This window comes from Ischnura elegans, chromosome 7 (assembly GCF_921293095.1).
Source record: "Ischnura elegans chromosome 7, ioIscEleg1.1, whole genome shotgun sequence".
Taxonomy (NCBI): Eukaryota; Metazoa; Arthropoda; class Insecta; order Odonata; family Coenagrionidae; genus Ischnura; species Ischnura elegans.
In genome coordinates, this window is record NC_060252.1 from 89,415,700 (window position 1) to 89,433,711 (window position 18,012).

Below are 18,012 nucleotides of genomic sequence, written 5' to 3' on the forward strand. Positions count from 1 at the left end.
AGGAAGGCGAGAGATTCGAGAACCTCAGGATTTGGAGTAGGGTACATCAGTATCTCAAGAAAATGCCGGCTTCAGTGGCGAGTGGCGCGGCAGGATAAACTCCTGGCCTGCCAAACAAGAGATCACGGGTTCAAGTCCCGCCTAGGTATTTTTCCCATGTCAAGGGCATGGCTGTTCATGTATATTTAACAGTTAAATGTGATGAATTCCCCGATGTAATCAGCTCAATGTGAGCTGCATTCAGTGGTATGGTAATAAAATAAATAAATAAATGATTCTAACTGACATCGGAGATATGTGAGAATATAATGAGAAAATCTATTCGAATTTGCTCAAAGGCCGTTTTACACAATTGATCATCATTCGCAATGTCATTCGAAAAGTCATTCGAATTGCCATTCTAATTAAATTCATTCGCGTAATCGCTTGAAACGCCTGCTCAGATAGTTCATATCGATTCTAACGATATTTCCGACCACATACGCAGTCACAACCAAGTACGTTTTTTAATTCGCAGACGACGGAATGCTTCGTTTACATGGTGCTGTCGATACAATTTTTCATTGCTTTGACCAATTTGGTGGGTTATGACGTACAAGTTACGTTCAAAGTAATGGAAAGTAGGAAAGCACTTTAAGAAGTCCCTGCTGTTGTACGTTTTGTGATCCCATAACAAAGTAATACATTGTTTTCGCTGCAGTGAAACCATGGTTATGGCTTCAAGATGGTACGGTGTGGAACGTGAACCGAAGGAAACCCCCTCCAAAACGGTTATCCGAAGTCTTTTCCTATCATCCGAAGTCTTTTCCGCCAACAACATACGCGGTTGGAAACCCCAGAGTCATTCTGCTACCATTCAAATTAGAACATGCTCTAAATTCATTCTAATGACGGGAAATTTCCGTTTTACACGGTGAATGATGGTCATTCGCAAGATCAATCGAATGATCATTCATCGTGTAAAACAGCCTCAAGAGAAAATCTATAATTCGTAACACTTCTAGTAACTCAATAGGAAAGATGAGTGATCTAGTTACACTTACCTTGGGGATTGGAAAAGATACCGTTTCCCGGGTTCGAAAAACCGTTTCCGTTGGGGAATGGCGAGCCGTGAAATCCTAGGGGATTTATCTGCGGATTCTGTTGAGGAGTGTGAGGGCTTTGAAAATCATCCTTCGAATCAGGAGAGAATTTGTCTCCATTAAATATTCATATACATCTACATAATACCCCGCAAGCCGCCTAAAAGGCGTGTGGCAGGGGGTGTTAGGACACCAGCCGTTTACAGCTAAAAAAAAATAATTAAGTTCTCAAACGAAGTTGGGACTAGCGTTTATTAAAGTCCTTTATGGTTCGGGGGAAAAACGAATTCGCATATCTATCCGTTCGGCAAAACATCTCTCTTAATTTATCACTTCTATCGGACCTGGAAATATAGTGTGGCTCTAATATTATGTTCTCTGTGTCGCTCTTAAAGATATCCATTCTCAATTGTTCAAGCAATCTAAGCCTAGCGCGCAGCCTCCGAGTCTCCAACGGCTCCCAGCCTAACTCGCTTAACATCTGGGTAACACTGTCTGTACGCCCGTAGCAGTTTTTGACGAAACGCGCAGCCTTCCTTTGAATTTTATTCACTTCGCGGATTAAGTCTTTCTGCACCGGATCCCATATGCTCGCTGCATATTCAAGGTGCGGTCGGACGAGAGCGAAATAGCACCTTTCCTTTACTTTCTCATCCGAAAATCTTCCCACAATACGCTTGACGAATCCTAATTTCTCCAGGGCTGTGCCGAAAATATTCTTTATATGTGTTCCCCACGTGAGGTTCGAGGTTATCGTAACTCCCAGGTACTTCACTTCGTCTGTTGCCTTTACATTAATGCCATCCACTGCATAAACATGGTTAGAGTTGGACGAATTCCGCAAGAAATGTTCCGCCATGCATTTGCTCAGATTAAGTTTGAGTCCCGACTCTTGGCTCCACAAATGAACGTTGTTTAAGTCAGATGATAGAATTTCATAGTCAGAGTGATCACTAATTTCGCGATAGATGACAGCGTCGTCAGCAAATAAACGTATTTTACTGCTAATGCGGGAGCAGAGATCATTAATGTATATAATGAACAACAGGGGGCCGATTACGCTTCCTTGTGGAACACCTGATGTAACGTTTACAACATCGGAGCTAATTCCGTCAATAACAACTTTTTGTTTACGATCTCTGAGAAAGTCGCGTATCCATTTTAAAACTGTCTCGTTTAATCCGCATGACTGTAATTTGTATAAAAGTTTGTTGTGAGGTACAGTGTCGAAAGCTTTCTTAAAATCTAGAAATAGTGCGTCAACTTGTCTTTTCGATTCACCAGATTTTATAACGTCGTGAAGAAAGAGCACGAGCTGTGTTTCGCATGATCTACCTTTTCGGAATCCGTGCTGACAGTCATGGAGGAAGTTACGTCTGTCCAAGAAAGTCATGATATTGCTAACGACGATATGCTCAAGTATCTTGCCTATAATCGATGTTAATGAAATCGGACGGTAGTTGCCTGGGTCATGTCTGTTTCCCTTTTTGAATATGGGTGTAACGCTTGCAATTTTCCAGTCTGGCGGTAACTTCCCTTCGGAGAGTGACTTCTTGAATATGATCTCTAAATAAGGTGCGATCTGTGGAGCTAACTCCCCGAGGACACGCGCGGGTATTCCCTCCGGACCCGGAGATTTACTATTCTTAATCGATTGTAGTTGTTTAGTTATCCCATCACGTTGTATAGATTTTTCTTCCGTCGATTCCTCAGTATATGGGATGTCTAAATTGAACTGAGTATCGTCAGTAGTGTATACACTTTCGAAGTGGGAATTTAAAGTGTTAGCTTTGTCAATATTTTCGGTGACAAGTTTACCATCTTTATCAAATAAAGAATCTACGGTTGAATGTTTTCCCTGAAGCTCTCTCGCGTACGACCAAAAGGATTTCGGATTTTCTTCGAGTAATTCACCGAGTACTTTTTTCTTAAACTTTCGCATTGCCGTTCGCATTGATTTCTTGGTCATTGAGCATTGTGCAGCGTAACTTTCTTTAGCTTCAAGTTCCTTCGATTTATTACGTGACGTGATGGATTTTCTGTACAAGTTGTATAGTTTTCTCTGTTTCCTAATTTCCCTTCTGACATCGTTATTGTACCAGCGAGGTTCTTTATTATGACATTTCAGTTTTTGCGGAATATGTTCGTTGATTCCTTGGCGCAGAATTTCTAGGAAGTGTTTCCATGTCGCACCTGTGCTTTGGTCCTTTGATGTAACTACGAATTTTTTGTAGTAGTCATTAAGCATCTCGCCAAATTTAGTTAAGTTGCATTTATCAAATAAGTGAATTTTGCGTTTAGGTTTTACGGCTGACACTACATCAATTTTTAACGTTGCAAGGATTACTCTGTGATCGCTTATACCGTCAATGATATCGAGTTGTTTTATCAACTTAGGATGGCTTACTGCTAAAAGGTCTAATATCTTATTTCCTCTCGTAGGTTTGTCAACTACTTGGGCTATAGAGTGATTTGCAAGTATGTTGAGTAATACCTCGTTGATTTCTCTATTCCTTGAATTCGTTTTTAAGGTGTAAGTATCCCAGTTTATGGATGGAAGATTAAAATCACCCCCGATTACTATTACACTATTGCTGTCTCTCTGAGTAAAAGCAGATATTTGATTTTCTAGAAGGTATATAATACCGACTTCGGAGTTCGGCGGTCTATAAAAAGAGCAAACATGAATACTCCTTTTGTTTCGTTGTTTAATTGTACACCATACGCTTTCTATTTCGTTGTCAATTATTTCGTGGGCGGCGCTGTGCAAATGCGATTTAACTGCTATAAAAACTCCACCGCCAGTTCTATTGCGTCGATCGCATCTGTGAAATCTCCCGATTTTAAGGTGGTTCACAGGCTTTATTTTTTGGAGTGTTTATAAAAGAAGGGGTAAGAAATGAAGTAGAATTGAAGTTGTATATTGAATGAATTATGAAGTGATTATAATTGTGAAGTGTAATTATGAAGATATTAATGAAGTTGAATATGAATTGAATTTGTAGAAATGAAGTTGTATATTTTCCTGGCCGCGTTCGCCCGAGATGTACAGATGGAACTCCAGGGGAGCCGCAGAAATCGCTTCTGCCGCCAGCAATATCAACACCAAGGTGTACTTGGCCCTCTTGAACGACAGTCCAGCCATGTTGTCCCGTCTCCTGCCTCTCGATGAATGATCAACCGAAGTCCTCGGCGCGTGAAGGTAGGGGTAAAATCCATCTCCTTCATTGTCCAAGAAAAATTTCCCTTTTTTCTTTTACGCCGCCCCCTCGCCTTATTTTTTCCATTTTCCTACTTGTCCTCGCTTGGTACCGGCATCTTCTTTCCCCCAGACTTCCCGTCTTCAGTCATGCTCACAAGATATGTGACCTTTCCTTTTCCTCCGACGCGTGGATCTATAGCCATCCGAGGAACCTATCAGATGCGACTTTACCCCTTCTTTTATAAACACTCCAAACAATAAAGCCTGTGAACCACCTTAAAATCGGGAGATTTTACACCTTCAATATCTACAACCACCTAAGGTGACCATTTATGTACTCAAGTAAATTTTAGTAGTTCTGTAATGTAATACGTATCCGTAATTATTATATCAAACATACTAATGTTTTTCGCCACTGGAGTGTTATCATAAGATCCGCTCTTAGCACAAATCCTAACACGTAACAACTAAGTGTTCTAAATTGTACAAAATACTATTTTACCCAATCTTTAATGCCATGATAGAACAATTATCTTACGTAACTTTTAGGTGCTGACAGTTTTTACTAATTCAAATTATTACTATTGAATTTGATCTTTTCAAATATAACGTGGATTTTTTTTAACGTGGCCCATTACTCTAAATACTTTTGTGTAAATACTTTTGTGCTACATCCTATAAACTGCAACTTGGAGAGGAATATTAATCGTCAATTTTACTTCACATTCTTTCAAATCGCTCCATCTATTGTCCCGTTATTAGTCTTCAATCGGCCTTCGATTATTAGCTGTGCATCGTTCAACAGACGTCGGCTCGGTTATTACAATTTATTGGCTCGTCTTCCCCACGTTAGAGTACGGACAACATAGTCTGCTGAAGGAGGTTTTCCTGATAAACGAAACAAATGCTGTTCTTATAAAAATTACAAATCCTGCTCTTTTCAACCGTTGGCACTCTTATACTATTGGTAAATAAAATGGGCTTTCAATGCTAAAATTTTAGAAAATCACAATTTTTGCATCGGCGGTTGCGGCGATTCTGTTATTGCTAAAATTTGATTGAAATTAGAAAAAAATCCTTTGTAACTTGAAGTCCATTAAAATAAAATACTGTTTCAAAAAGCAGAAAATGCTTGGAGAGATTAGATAGATACCACCTTTCTCGTGGCGAAACATCTCCTTGAAGAAAAACATTCTTGAGACTTTGACCCGGAGATCCACGTGGATAGTATAGACCAAAGACAGGACACTCCGGAAAATTGGAAATTGTGCAAGAAGGATGCATTTCTCTAATTAACGATCAAATATTTTTTGGACATTCCCCACTCCTTGCCAAGCGTACCCCCCAATGACAAGTGCCCTTCCTAAACTTCTCCTTCCACCTGCCACCCATCCGTTCTGTATAAATACAGCTTCGTGACCAACAAATCCTCATTGTACTTGATAATGACCTAATGGTCGAAACGGGTCTTTCTATTTATAAACCTGTAGAAAAGTGCCATCTCTCTGTTCTTTTAATACTTACATGATGTCATTCCACTATATTTCCTGCCTGCTTCTGTTACTTTAAAAATATTGTTGTAGAAATTAATGTAGTGACAAAGTCTTTTCTATTTATTAGACAATTCAGACATTATTAGACATTCATTCCACTATATTTCTAGCCTGCTTCTGTTACTTTAAAAATATTGTTGTAGAAATTAATGTAGTGACAAAGTCTTTTCTATTTATTAGACAAAAGAATGATTAATTCAAAAAGCGTTAATTAAATAAAATAGGGAGTAGGGTGGGTTAATAAAGCTTGAAAAGGCATTGGTTCAAAATCATAAGCTCAAAATATTCCACAGTTTAAGTGTACATATTTTTTGTGACCATAATATCATCTATGAAATCAAAATTTACTTCTTTATAGCATCTGCCAGGAAAGTTTTGAATTTCGCAGTGATGATGAAACCTACCTTAATGCGATGTAAAATTTTCGCCTGTCGCGAAGTAATCGCTGCTTGAATTTTTCCCATGTGTCCTCCAGGTATATATGCGCGTAATCACACTAAATTATCAACAATGCACGGACTCTTCGCAGGTATTATCGTCTAAAGTTATCCCATGATCTTACAGGTTAGCCTTGACTTCGGCATCGAGTAACCTTGCGCGGGACCTTTATCCTTGCCTTCGAAATCACCTCTCCTTTAGCGGCAGCATGTAATAGATACAAACACTTTTATTGGTATGAATTTCCTTTTCAAAACCGCCAGTTTTTACGATGACAATAATCAATTTCTTGGCATGTAGGTAGGTGACCGTTATAAAGAGGATCGTTAGGTCGATTTTTTTCTCGATGCAAATTGTTATGCCCGGCAACTTCTCAGCCAATTAGGGAAGTTACATACGACATTATTCTATACTAAAATCACCCAGGGCGATGCTGATGTCATTTAAGTGATTTGCCAATATGGCCGACAAATAGAGGATAGCGTTGTGGTGATAGCATTGGTGCAATGGGATGAATCGTCGAGCCACACCAAAAAATGAAGTAGAAAATCTCAAGATAGATTTTTTTCGTTTTGAGGAGGTATTTATATACCTAAGGTCAACTATAAATAGCAATAAAGATTCGGGAAGTAAAAAATTATAGCCGTAATATCTGCTACTAGCTCACGACGACTACTCAAAGAGCTCCTAACTCTCGAACCACCAATATTCATAGTAACATTATTGGGTATTCTTGCGAAGCAAATAGTGAGCCAATAAGAACCTTGTACATTGTGATCATTACCGACAGCAAAAGTAAACTTAAAACCAAAAATAGTTCCAAGGTATCAGCCACCCAAACATTAACAGCTTCAGAATGATTAGCTTTCAACACAGTGCAATCCTTGATGATTTTCTCCACTGGTCTCCGAGGAGCCCATCTTCTTACAGATCGATACTTAGGCATGTTGTACCAACACTGACGTCACAACTGACACTCAGTTCTCTCAGAGAGAGAGGAAGCTCTTATCTATGCCGGATGTAGAGAGCGAGCGCCGAGGCGACAAGTGGGATGGGAACCGGAAACTGACGTCACCATAGGAAATTTACATGGAGATCTGGACTTTAACTCAAAACAGAATTTCGAAAAATGTTCTAAGTGTCTTAACTCCGTACGCTCCTAAGTTATTCTAGGGTAGCGTACGACTGAAATTTTTCTAAGTGCAGAGAATCCAAGATGGCGCCGAGCGCAATAACAAATGACAGCACGCTATGCGCATGGTATAATAAACTATTTTTTAACCTTTAACATAAAATTGTACATCACCAAAAACTCCAATGGAAGCAGAGTCAGGGGTCAAATTACTTTTACAAAATACAATTAAACGATCTTCAGGTTTAAACCTCATACACCTCTTAGATGTTAATACATTCGAAGAAACAGTGGTACAGTGTCAATGTTGGAAGTAAGGAAATAAAACTTTGTAAGGTTCACTGTTGTTTAATAATGGGCACGACCCGGGTTTCGTAACTTGGTTACATCGTCGATAGCCGCAATATCTGCTACTAGCTCACGACGATTACTCAAAGAGCTCCTAACTCTCGAGCTGGCGCGCCTGATATTTTTTACACGACAAGGCGCCTGGCGTGCTTTGCCCACGATAAATGCAATTATATGATAACATTCGATTTTTGTTAAAACTTACCTATATTTAATAACTTCAGGCTTAACTTTGTGAAACCTCTCCATATTGGAAGTAAGGAAATAAAACTTTGTAAGGTTCGCTGTTGTTTAATTATGGGCACGACCCGGGTTTCGTAACTTGGTTACATCGTCGATGTAACTGAACTATTAGTGAAGGTGGGTGGCAGTAAGCAGGCAGTAAAACAATTAAAAAAAAAGCAATTTATTGTTACAAAAAAAACTTCAGGCAAACCACAAACCCTGCCAAAGAGTCGACCACGGCACGCGGAAGAAAGGAGAAGGGGTGAAGGGAAAAATCTTGGAAGTGGGAAAGAAAGGGCTCCCAAGCTTACGTGATTTGGCGGTGTCTGGCGACGAGGCAGCCCCGGAGCGGCGTTGAGTTGAGAGGGCACAACATGCCACAACGGGCGAATCCCAAGCAAAAAGCCTGGATCTCCTTGCTCTCCCAAATATATAGGGAGCCCGCAATTAGATTCCTTCCTTCACACGACGGACTGGGAGTCGACCGGCTAGGGCTAGTCCGAAGACTCGGCCTACGCCCCGCAGTGAGCCGACGCCCCACTACTGCTTACAATAGATTTGGCCTCGGATCGGAGCCTCAGTAGACGGCTCATAACCAAGCTACGAAACCCGGGTCGTGCCCATAATTAAACAACAGTGAACCTTACAAAGTTTTATTTCCTTACTTCCAATTATCTATATTTATTGAAATTAGTGAAGCTTGTGCATTTATAGGTGACACAGATATAAAGGTACACATGTGGTACACGGCTGGTCGCGCGGCGTAATTAATACGCGACGGGTGTCGGTTCCTCTTATAAATTAGCTACAGTATTTTAGCTTTGAAAGCTCGCCCTATAGACAAAGTACATTGTAAGAAAACAGGAGGCCATTCTAGACCAGGATGTACGTACAATTTTGAAATCCTTGGTTTTCGAAGATTGGCATACTTTATACGCTAGCGCGCCCGATTGAGAGCTAATGACCATAAATGTGTTACTCCGGTTAAAAAAAAAAACACAATTTTGGTAAGGGAGTAAAGAAAAAGTCTAAATACGTTGGTTACCACCTTTAGCACCTTGAGCCTGCAAACACCGTCACAGAAAATGATGAACTGTAGCCATGAATGGAAACTAAAAGGTATTACACAAAAATATGAATGCATAAAATATATTACTTAAGACGTTATGATAGTTTAATAACAACAAAATGACAATAGAAATCAGAAAATTTCCAACAATATCAACGTTTTGCCGACGGGGTTTCCAGGTTAGTGCTTGGTATCCTTGGAGCTCTACTTTCAAATTCGGGCTTGGCATTTCACTTGTCTGAATTCTCGAATTGCAACTTTGTCTCCTCTAAATAGGGTAGAATAGGGGAGGGAAAAGGAATATTGGGGAACGGAAGGGGAAAATAGCGGATGATTAATTCGTCACCAGCTCTCAAGTGTTCTTCTATAAAAACTTTCAATGCCTTCCCTAAAATTCTGAATTGTTACCAGCTCGGAATTCCGAGTCTTGGCAGGTAATTTAATACGTCGTGAAAAACTTGACAGGCAGATAGTTTTACACTGTGTAACATGATATACATAACATGTGACATATAACATGTTTTAAGAAAAAGTTACAAATCCGTGTAAACAAATCATCGTGTTATACAACAAGTTTTTGGCTTCCCGCTTCGTGTGGGAAACAAAAAAACGTGTTGTATCACACGACATTTTGTTTTATAGGACAATTTTACATGTTACAAGGATTTTTAACATTTTAGCAAAAAAATGTTGCATTATGTAACTTGTTTTATATAACATATTACACAGTATAAATGTACCTTTACGGCTCATTTAGAATAATAGCCTATCACCCCGGCAGCTCTGTCTCGGAAGGAGCAACTGCGGTAACTTCCAGGGTGGGAATTCAAATTTATAGTGAAGGCATGTAACAAATGTCAAAGTTCGTCACAAAAAACGCAAGAAATTTACTCTTGTGCTTTCCTTTGGCTCGCGAAAACCGGTTATCAGAGATGAGACCCTTCCAATAAAAAAATCGTCTACTGCGCACCGCTTTATACACCAACTAGGGCTGTACGGTGTACGTTCCCAATTACGGCAAGAAGGCATGAGAGAGAGACGCCATTGAAAATGGACTAGTATGCTAATTTTCAATGTTTTTCCATTTTGGTAGTGTTTTCAAAATGATGTGGCCCATATTTTTCCCCTTTTCGATTTATCGTCTCCTTCCCGCGGTAGTCGCAATAAAAAAATCAACGTTCTTAACCCTTTCGCAAATAAGTTGCTGACGTCACGAACTCATGCCGAGCGAATCGCCGCTTTTCCTCGGCCTTGTGCAATGATCTCTCATGGTTTAATGCCGTTTACTCTCTTACTTCAATACTTACGTTTACTCTTGCGAGCGATTAACCAATCAGCGACTAATGAGGTTGCCGGGCTTTTTTTGCATCCATGGTAAAAGAGTAAGAACATTGCATTGTAATTCAATTCTTAGCAATCCTGAACATTTCAGCGTTCTAGCTAATCAGGAAGTGGTAGAAAATTAAGCTGAAATATTTTTCCTGGAAATAGATACTAACACACAAACAAACAAGAAAGCGTTAAATCAGTTCAATGAGACGCAAATGTCAATAGGGAAGATTCCTTTCTTAGCTCTGACATTTTTCTTTCTTTTACCGAAATCTTTTCACGAATTGTGATTTCAGGTTGACTAAGCGACCCCATAGTGACTTTAGGGATGATGACGAATTTTGCTGAGACGTTTTTCAAGAACGAACGAATCTCATCCTTCGCATAACTAATTGCTAGTAGTGGTCCAGCCATACTCCGTATGAGGAAATGGGGGAGAAAGCTCAAAGTTAGAGCTCTTCCTCGTTGCCTTGACTGGGTCCTTGAAAATACGTACTCCCAGCTTCGGAGGTAAACACATCTTCACTTCTCCGCCTCGCCGTCTCCAGCTTTCGAGGGTCCTTTTGTAAAACATTCAATTGTCCTCTTTAAAAATCTGCCTCCATGCATCTTCTCCGGCACCGCTTCCTACCCAACTGCATAATGGGGAATTGGGATATATGGATTATCTTATAAGCTTGCAGCACATTATAACGGATACGCATATAAAGAGTTTGAGAAGAAGATGTATGGGTAAATGGTTTGGCGGTCCTTATTTCTAAAAAGGTAGGGGCTGAATTTCTTTTTTAACTCCAAATCCTTTTTTGTCTTTATACTGTTACTGACCTCATAGACAACCTCGGATGGAAGTCTCTGTCAGACCGTAGACTGAAAAATAGACTACTTAAATCTAGTACGTGCATTCAAGAGCAGTGTATTTTCCGATGAAGTTAGCCATGTCACACCAACGTCAACATACTACGGTAGATCAAATCATAAAAATGAAATGAGTGAGTTAGACTGTAGAACAGATACATTCAAAATGTCGTTATTTCCACGATCAATAAGAGACAATAACGGCAGCGATACGACTTAGTAATAGATTCGTTGACTTGTAGTGTAGTATACTAATTTATCCACTCCTTAATGCATGTTTCTGAATTTTCCTAGTGCATATTTCTAACAGTATTTTGTGCATGTTCTAGCTTTAATGGCAGATTGTCTTCATGAGTAGTTGGCAAGTCTTGGCTTTGCATCGATGTGGAGGTATGATTTGTTATTTTGCGTAACATTTTTATGACCATGTTTTGGTGAGCATATGGGAATCCTCTTGCATGCTGGTGATTGACCACCCCTTGCCAAGCACCCTAGAGGTGGCTAGGTATTATGTAGATGTATAAGGGTTAAATGAGCCTTTTTTTCCACCGTGCGCTTTTTTTGGCTGTGCGCTCTTTTCGCGACGCCTTTAGGTGTGTTTACACTGTGTTACATGATATATAAACAATTTACATATAACATGTTTTACAAATAAGTTACAAATCCGTGTAACAAGTTACATGTAACATTGTGTTCATCATCATCACTGGTCAACAATCCTAGGATTGGTTTGACGCAGCTCTCTACTCAGCTCTCCTATCAGCTAATCTTTTCACTCCTACGTATTTCTTCTCTTTCACATCTCTCTTTACTTGTTCCATATATTTTGTTCGAGGTCTTCCTTTTCCATTCTTGCCTTCCACCTGTCCTTCGACGATTGTCTTCATCAGGCCATCATGTCTCAAGATGTGGCCTATAAGGTTGTTCCGTCTTCTTATTAAGGTTTTCATGAGGCTTCTCTTCTCTCCTGCCCTTCTTAGGACTTCCTCGTTACTAACTCGGTCGATCCATTTGATTTTCATCATTCTTCTGTAGCACCACATTTCAAAGGCCTCTATCCTTGCTTTCTCCGCTGCGATCATTGTCCATGCCTCACTTCCGTATAGGAGCATACTCCAGATGTAGGTTCTTATAAATTGTTTCTTTACTTCTATATTTAAGTTTCCCGCTGTAAGCAGGTCTCTCTTTTGGTGGAATGCTCTCTTCGCCTGGGCTATTCTGCTGATAATTTCTTTCTTGCTTCTCCCGTCACTAGTTATCTTGCTTCCCAAATAACAGAATACAAAACAAAAATTCGAGTTATATAACAAGTTTTTGGCTTCCCGCACGAAGTGGGAAAATCTGTAACATGTTACAGAAAAGAGGTGAGGCGCATTGTGGGGATGCCAGCTGACGGGTGAATCTGTAACATGTTATTTGTACATTTTTAGCTCCGCTGGACTCATGTTATAAAACAAGTGTTATATAGAACAAATGTTTCGAGTAACTTGTTACATATAACATGTTTACATAGCATGTTACACATTGTAAACGCACCTTCATCCACGACCATCGTGTTGAGTCCCCTCTCCTTCTTCCCCGTCAACTTACACCACCACCGATCACACAGTCTCACGTTCTCCGACCTATTGCTTTACGCCCCACGGGAGTCCGAAAACAAATTCCAAGCCATCCACGCCAAGGAAACGGGGAGGCGGAAGAAAAGGTTTAATGCGGCGATATAAATTCCCAGAGACGCTCGAAAGAAATGGAAGTGGCGTCCGATAATTTCTTTTCTTTTATCTTTCTCGCCCTGGCGAGACCTCGTACCAAACTCTCCACCCCTTCCGAATAAAATGAATGTCCTGTGACAATCTTCCCTTTTTGCAACTGGAGAAGTCACGTTTAAAATGTCCTTTTACGTCCACTTTTCCCATTCTCGCCATGATATCTTTTATCACAATCATTAATCAACTATCCTTATCGGTGGCGAAGACATGGGAGGGATGAGGGGGATAGATCCCAAATTCTAAGAGAAATTTAAAAAATATTTTAAACTATTGTCTAATTTTGACGTATAATAACTGCCTCTACTTCCAAGGGCTAAAACGATGTAGAATGTATTTCCAGGCATGTCATTTTTCAAACTTTTCCCGGACCCCCCGTTGGCTGTGGGCTATCCCCCCCTCAGACAACCTCTTTTCCCCAAAAGCATTTTCTTTGTCAAGAATCCTAAGATTGATTTGACGCAGCTCTCCATTCCTATCGCTCCTATCCGCGAGCCTTTTCACGGTGATATCATTTTCCTGTATCAGAAATTTGTAACTTTTACCGCGAGAATTTTATCATCAGTAAAGTCTTTCTACTTGAGATTTGGGAAATGTTGACAACTGTAAACGCTAAGTAACCAGGAAATATCAAGGTGATCATAAAAGTTTTGAAGGAGTAATCTTGAAAACTTCCTTGCTTAAGTCCTCCATACAAATATGATTGGTCAAGAGGTAGCAATGCGCCTTATTGAAATCTCTAAGAAATACCCTTTAAATCTAAGTGCCACTTAGGCCTCTGAGTACTTGTAATAAATTATCATCACCATTAGTCAACAATCCTAAGATCGGTTTGACGAAGCTCTCAAATCCGCTCTCCTATTCACTAGCATTTTCATAGTGGTGTATTTCTTCTCTTTCACACCCTTTATAACCTATCCTATGTAACTCATTCGGGGACGTCCCTTGTCCTTCCCTTCCACCTGACCTTCTACGATTGTTTTCACCGGGCTATCATGCCTCATAATGTGGCCAGCTAAGTTGTCTCGTCTTTTCCTCAAAGGTTTTAGAAGATTTCTCTTTTCTTCCACTCTTATCAGCACTTCCTCATTTACTTACTCGGTCGATCCATTTTAACCTCATCGTTCTTCGGTAACACTAAATTTCGAATGCTTTCCGCTCTTGACTTATCCCATTCCTCCTACATCCAAACCTCAATTCCCTGGAGAAACGTTACCACCACGCTTCTCCACTAATCTGATAAATACTGCAGTCGATTGAAGAGTGGAATAGCTCCATCTGACTAACCCATCGTGGTAACGTTTCAGCGTCTCGTACTCGTATAAAAGCACATCTTAGGGAAAATCTGAAGGATTCTCTTTCTCATTTGATTACCATTGCCTCGAAACTTAACTCTTCATTTTAAAACCACATCCCAAGGAATAGCGTTCTCATTTGCATTCTGGCCTTGGGACATTTTAAGAGCTTTTAAGTTCATAAGTTCCATTGGTTTACTACGTATTTAATTGACTCATCTCTCGTCAATTTATTTCCCTCGGATATACCAAATCTGCTTAATAAGCACTTATTATTTGCAAGTAAAAAAAAAACTTTTTAATATAAAGGTGCATTTTGTGTAACATTTTATATAAACAAGTGACGTATAACTTGTTTTACGAAAAAGTTACAAATCCGTGAAACAAGTTACATGCAACATTGTGTTACAAAAAAGAATTCGTGTTATATAACAAGTTTTTGGTTTCCCGCACGAAGTGGGAAAATGTGTAACATGTTACAGAAAAGAGGTGAGGCGCATGTTGGGGATAGCCAGTTGACGTGTGGGCTAGGACTCAATCTGTAACATGTTATTTGAGCATTTTAGGCTCCGCTGGACTCTTGTTATAAAATATATGTTACAAGTAACTTGTTACATATAACATGTTTATATAACATGTTACACAGTGTAAACACACCTTAAGATATGGTTTGGTGCAAAATGACCTCAGATGTCTACGCACCCTTTTAACAAGATTACTACTATCTACCAGTAATCACCCAAGATTTTCATTTTTACTTCCTGTTAGAGTCTAATGCCTTGAAATGAAAATACACAACCCTGGTAAATTTTCACTTTCCAATGAAAAGTTACCAGGGTTGTGTAATTTCATTTCAACATGGATTTTCACAAAGTAAAAGCCGAATCGATTGAATTCGTCTAATGCCTATATTCTCACCTATTGAAACCGAGCTATAAATAAAATGAAAGAGGAATCATTGGGAGTGAATATCCACGGTGAAAAGATTAGAGTACGGTGTTTCAGCAATTATTCATAGTCTTAGTAGAAACAGCGAGTGATCTGAAGAAAAATCTAGCAAATATGGAATGGAAAAGGGCTTTGTGTAGGCTGAAAAAAATGGGAATGAAATCAAGATATAATCCCTTAAGAGAAGAGAGGAAGCAATTAGCAACAACTTACATTTGAAGCAGGCATGGACGATGACAGCGGTAGAAAGGAAAAGATTGAAAGTGTTCGAAATGTGGTTCTGTAGAAGAATCATATATATCCAATGAAGAGAGAGTGTGAGTATTGTGGAAATCTTAGGGAGAATATAATTGAAATAAAGCCTTTTGAAAACATTGAGAAGAGGATTTTCTCATACTTTTGTTTCGGTGATGGTAAATTAGGGTATTCTTTTAATTCGGAGCTTTAGTGCAGTATTTAGTTTGTCAAGTTTCTTTAATAGGAAGTAGCTCATTTTGTTTAGAAAGAACAAAAGACTTCCCCTCGTTGGCAGCCATGTAGCACTTCCTCTGATTTCTTCCTAAAGGCGCTTTCCACGCTTTGAATTATGGAATAATCAGTATTTGTCGAACTCATTAACTGATTTCAAAGACGCCATTCTCAACCTTGGGGCAATCGACGCATGGAATTGGAAGTTAGTGAACATTATGCAAGAGACTGTGGATAATACGGTACCAAGCAAGTTTAAATGTTTGAATGCTGAACCGAGATGGTACAATGTTTAAGTCCGTAAAGCTCTAAAGCGACAAAAAGAAATTCACGCTAAAATGAAACAGGTCTTACTTATGAGAAAATACAATAAATGCGAGAAAATTATAAAAAAATTTAAAAAAGAGACCAAGAAAACCTTTAGGGATGCATTTAGTGAATTCAAAACAAATATTTTGGGTGAATATTTAGGCGTCAACTCTAAGCATATATCTAGCCATACGTAAGGGAGGTACAGGGAAATAGCGTTACAGTTTCCTCCCTTATAACTGAACGAAAACGATGGCATATTTTTAGACTTCAGAAAGGCATTCGATAAGGTTCCGATTTTAAATCTGATTCAAAATTTGGAAACATACGGAATAGATACGCGCGTAATTAGTTGGATTAAAGATTTCCTAAGAGATCGCGAATGTAGGGTTGTTTTAGATGGAGTTAGCTTGGAGTTGTTCAAGTTATCTCAGGTGTACCCCAAAGAAGTGTAATAGGTCCTCTTTTGTTATTTTTTTACATTAATGACATTACCACCGCGGTCGCGAGCAAAATCCGTCTCTTCGCAGACGATGTAGTTGTTTAGAGAGAAGTTTATGGCCATTGCGATAGATTAGCATTAGAAAAAGACCTCGCTACCATAAATGAATGGTTCAGTACTTGGGAGTTAAGATTAAATCTTGAAAAGTGTATGGTAATGAAATTTTGGGAAAAGGATATATCTTCAAGAAGGAGCTACACCGCTAACGGGGTTCAACAATCATTTCGTAAAATACTTAGGGCTCACAATTACTCGGGATCTTTCGTGGGGTAAAAACATACGCAAACTATGAGGGAAAGCTAAATTTAAACTGGGGTTTGTAAAAAGAATTCTCGGTAAATGCCCTGGAAAGTCGAATGAGATAAGCAACCTGACTCTAGTAAGACCTCACTTAGAATATGCTGCTCGCCTATGTGGGAAACTTATTAAGTAGGATTGATAGCTTAAATCTATGGAGTACAGCGCAGGGGGGCCAGATTTGTGCTGAGTTGTTGCGACAAAAGTGCAGCGTTTACAATGTGCTACGCTAGTAAGGATGGGAGTCTTTACAGGAGCGTAGATCGGAGTATAGGCTAAATTTTCTTAGTTAATTCGGGGAAGATATTTTCTCAGACGATGTGAAGCACAGCCTTCGTTTACCGTCGTACTCTGGTAGACGTGATCACGAGAAGGAAATAAAAGGAATAGACTGAAAAACAGATGATTTAAAATGACATTCTTTCATTGTACTATTTAGGATGTCAACGGTGTCTCAAATAACATAATTAAATGCGTCATTCGCCAGGAAGACTCATTGCATGTTATTTTTTTTCTTCCGTTGTTCTAAACTTGCATGGATTTATAACTATAGGAATTACTCGTATTATTAACAAGTTTTGTCTTTGCATGAATATGCACGTATATTTTTTTAATATGCATCATAGTTCAATGACCGTGTGGTGTGCATGAGGCGGTCCTCTTGAATGCTGCATATTGGTGATTTATCACCCCCTGCCACACACCGAAAAGTGTCTCGCAGGACACTACGTAGATGTAGAAAATAATCCACTCGTTGATGCCCAAATTTGGCGGCCAAGTTGAGTAAAATAAACATTTTTTGTGCGACAGTGAACTAAATTCGGAAAACGCTTATTCTCAGCCTCCGTCCCAAGTCCAACTCCGACAGTATGATTGTTCTCTTTGAAGCCCACTCCAATGGACTCTAGAGCAACTCCTCCCCACTCCATTCTCCATGCTCCCCTCCCTTCAATCTCCATCTTCCCCTTTTCTTCATTTCCTGGACACTGCCTTGCAACCCCGCGGGAGCTCTTATTCAACCGTGGAAAAGTATGTTAGAGGTGGAAAAAGGCGTTGGAGGCGTGGTGCTGGAGGCGGAGCAAAAATTGGAAGTGGTGGGTGGGAGGAAGGATAATGCAGTGGAAGGCAAAAGGAGAAGTTTTCGTAACACGACTCCGGAAAAAAAACTTGAAAGGTACCAAAGAGATAATTGCC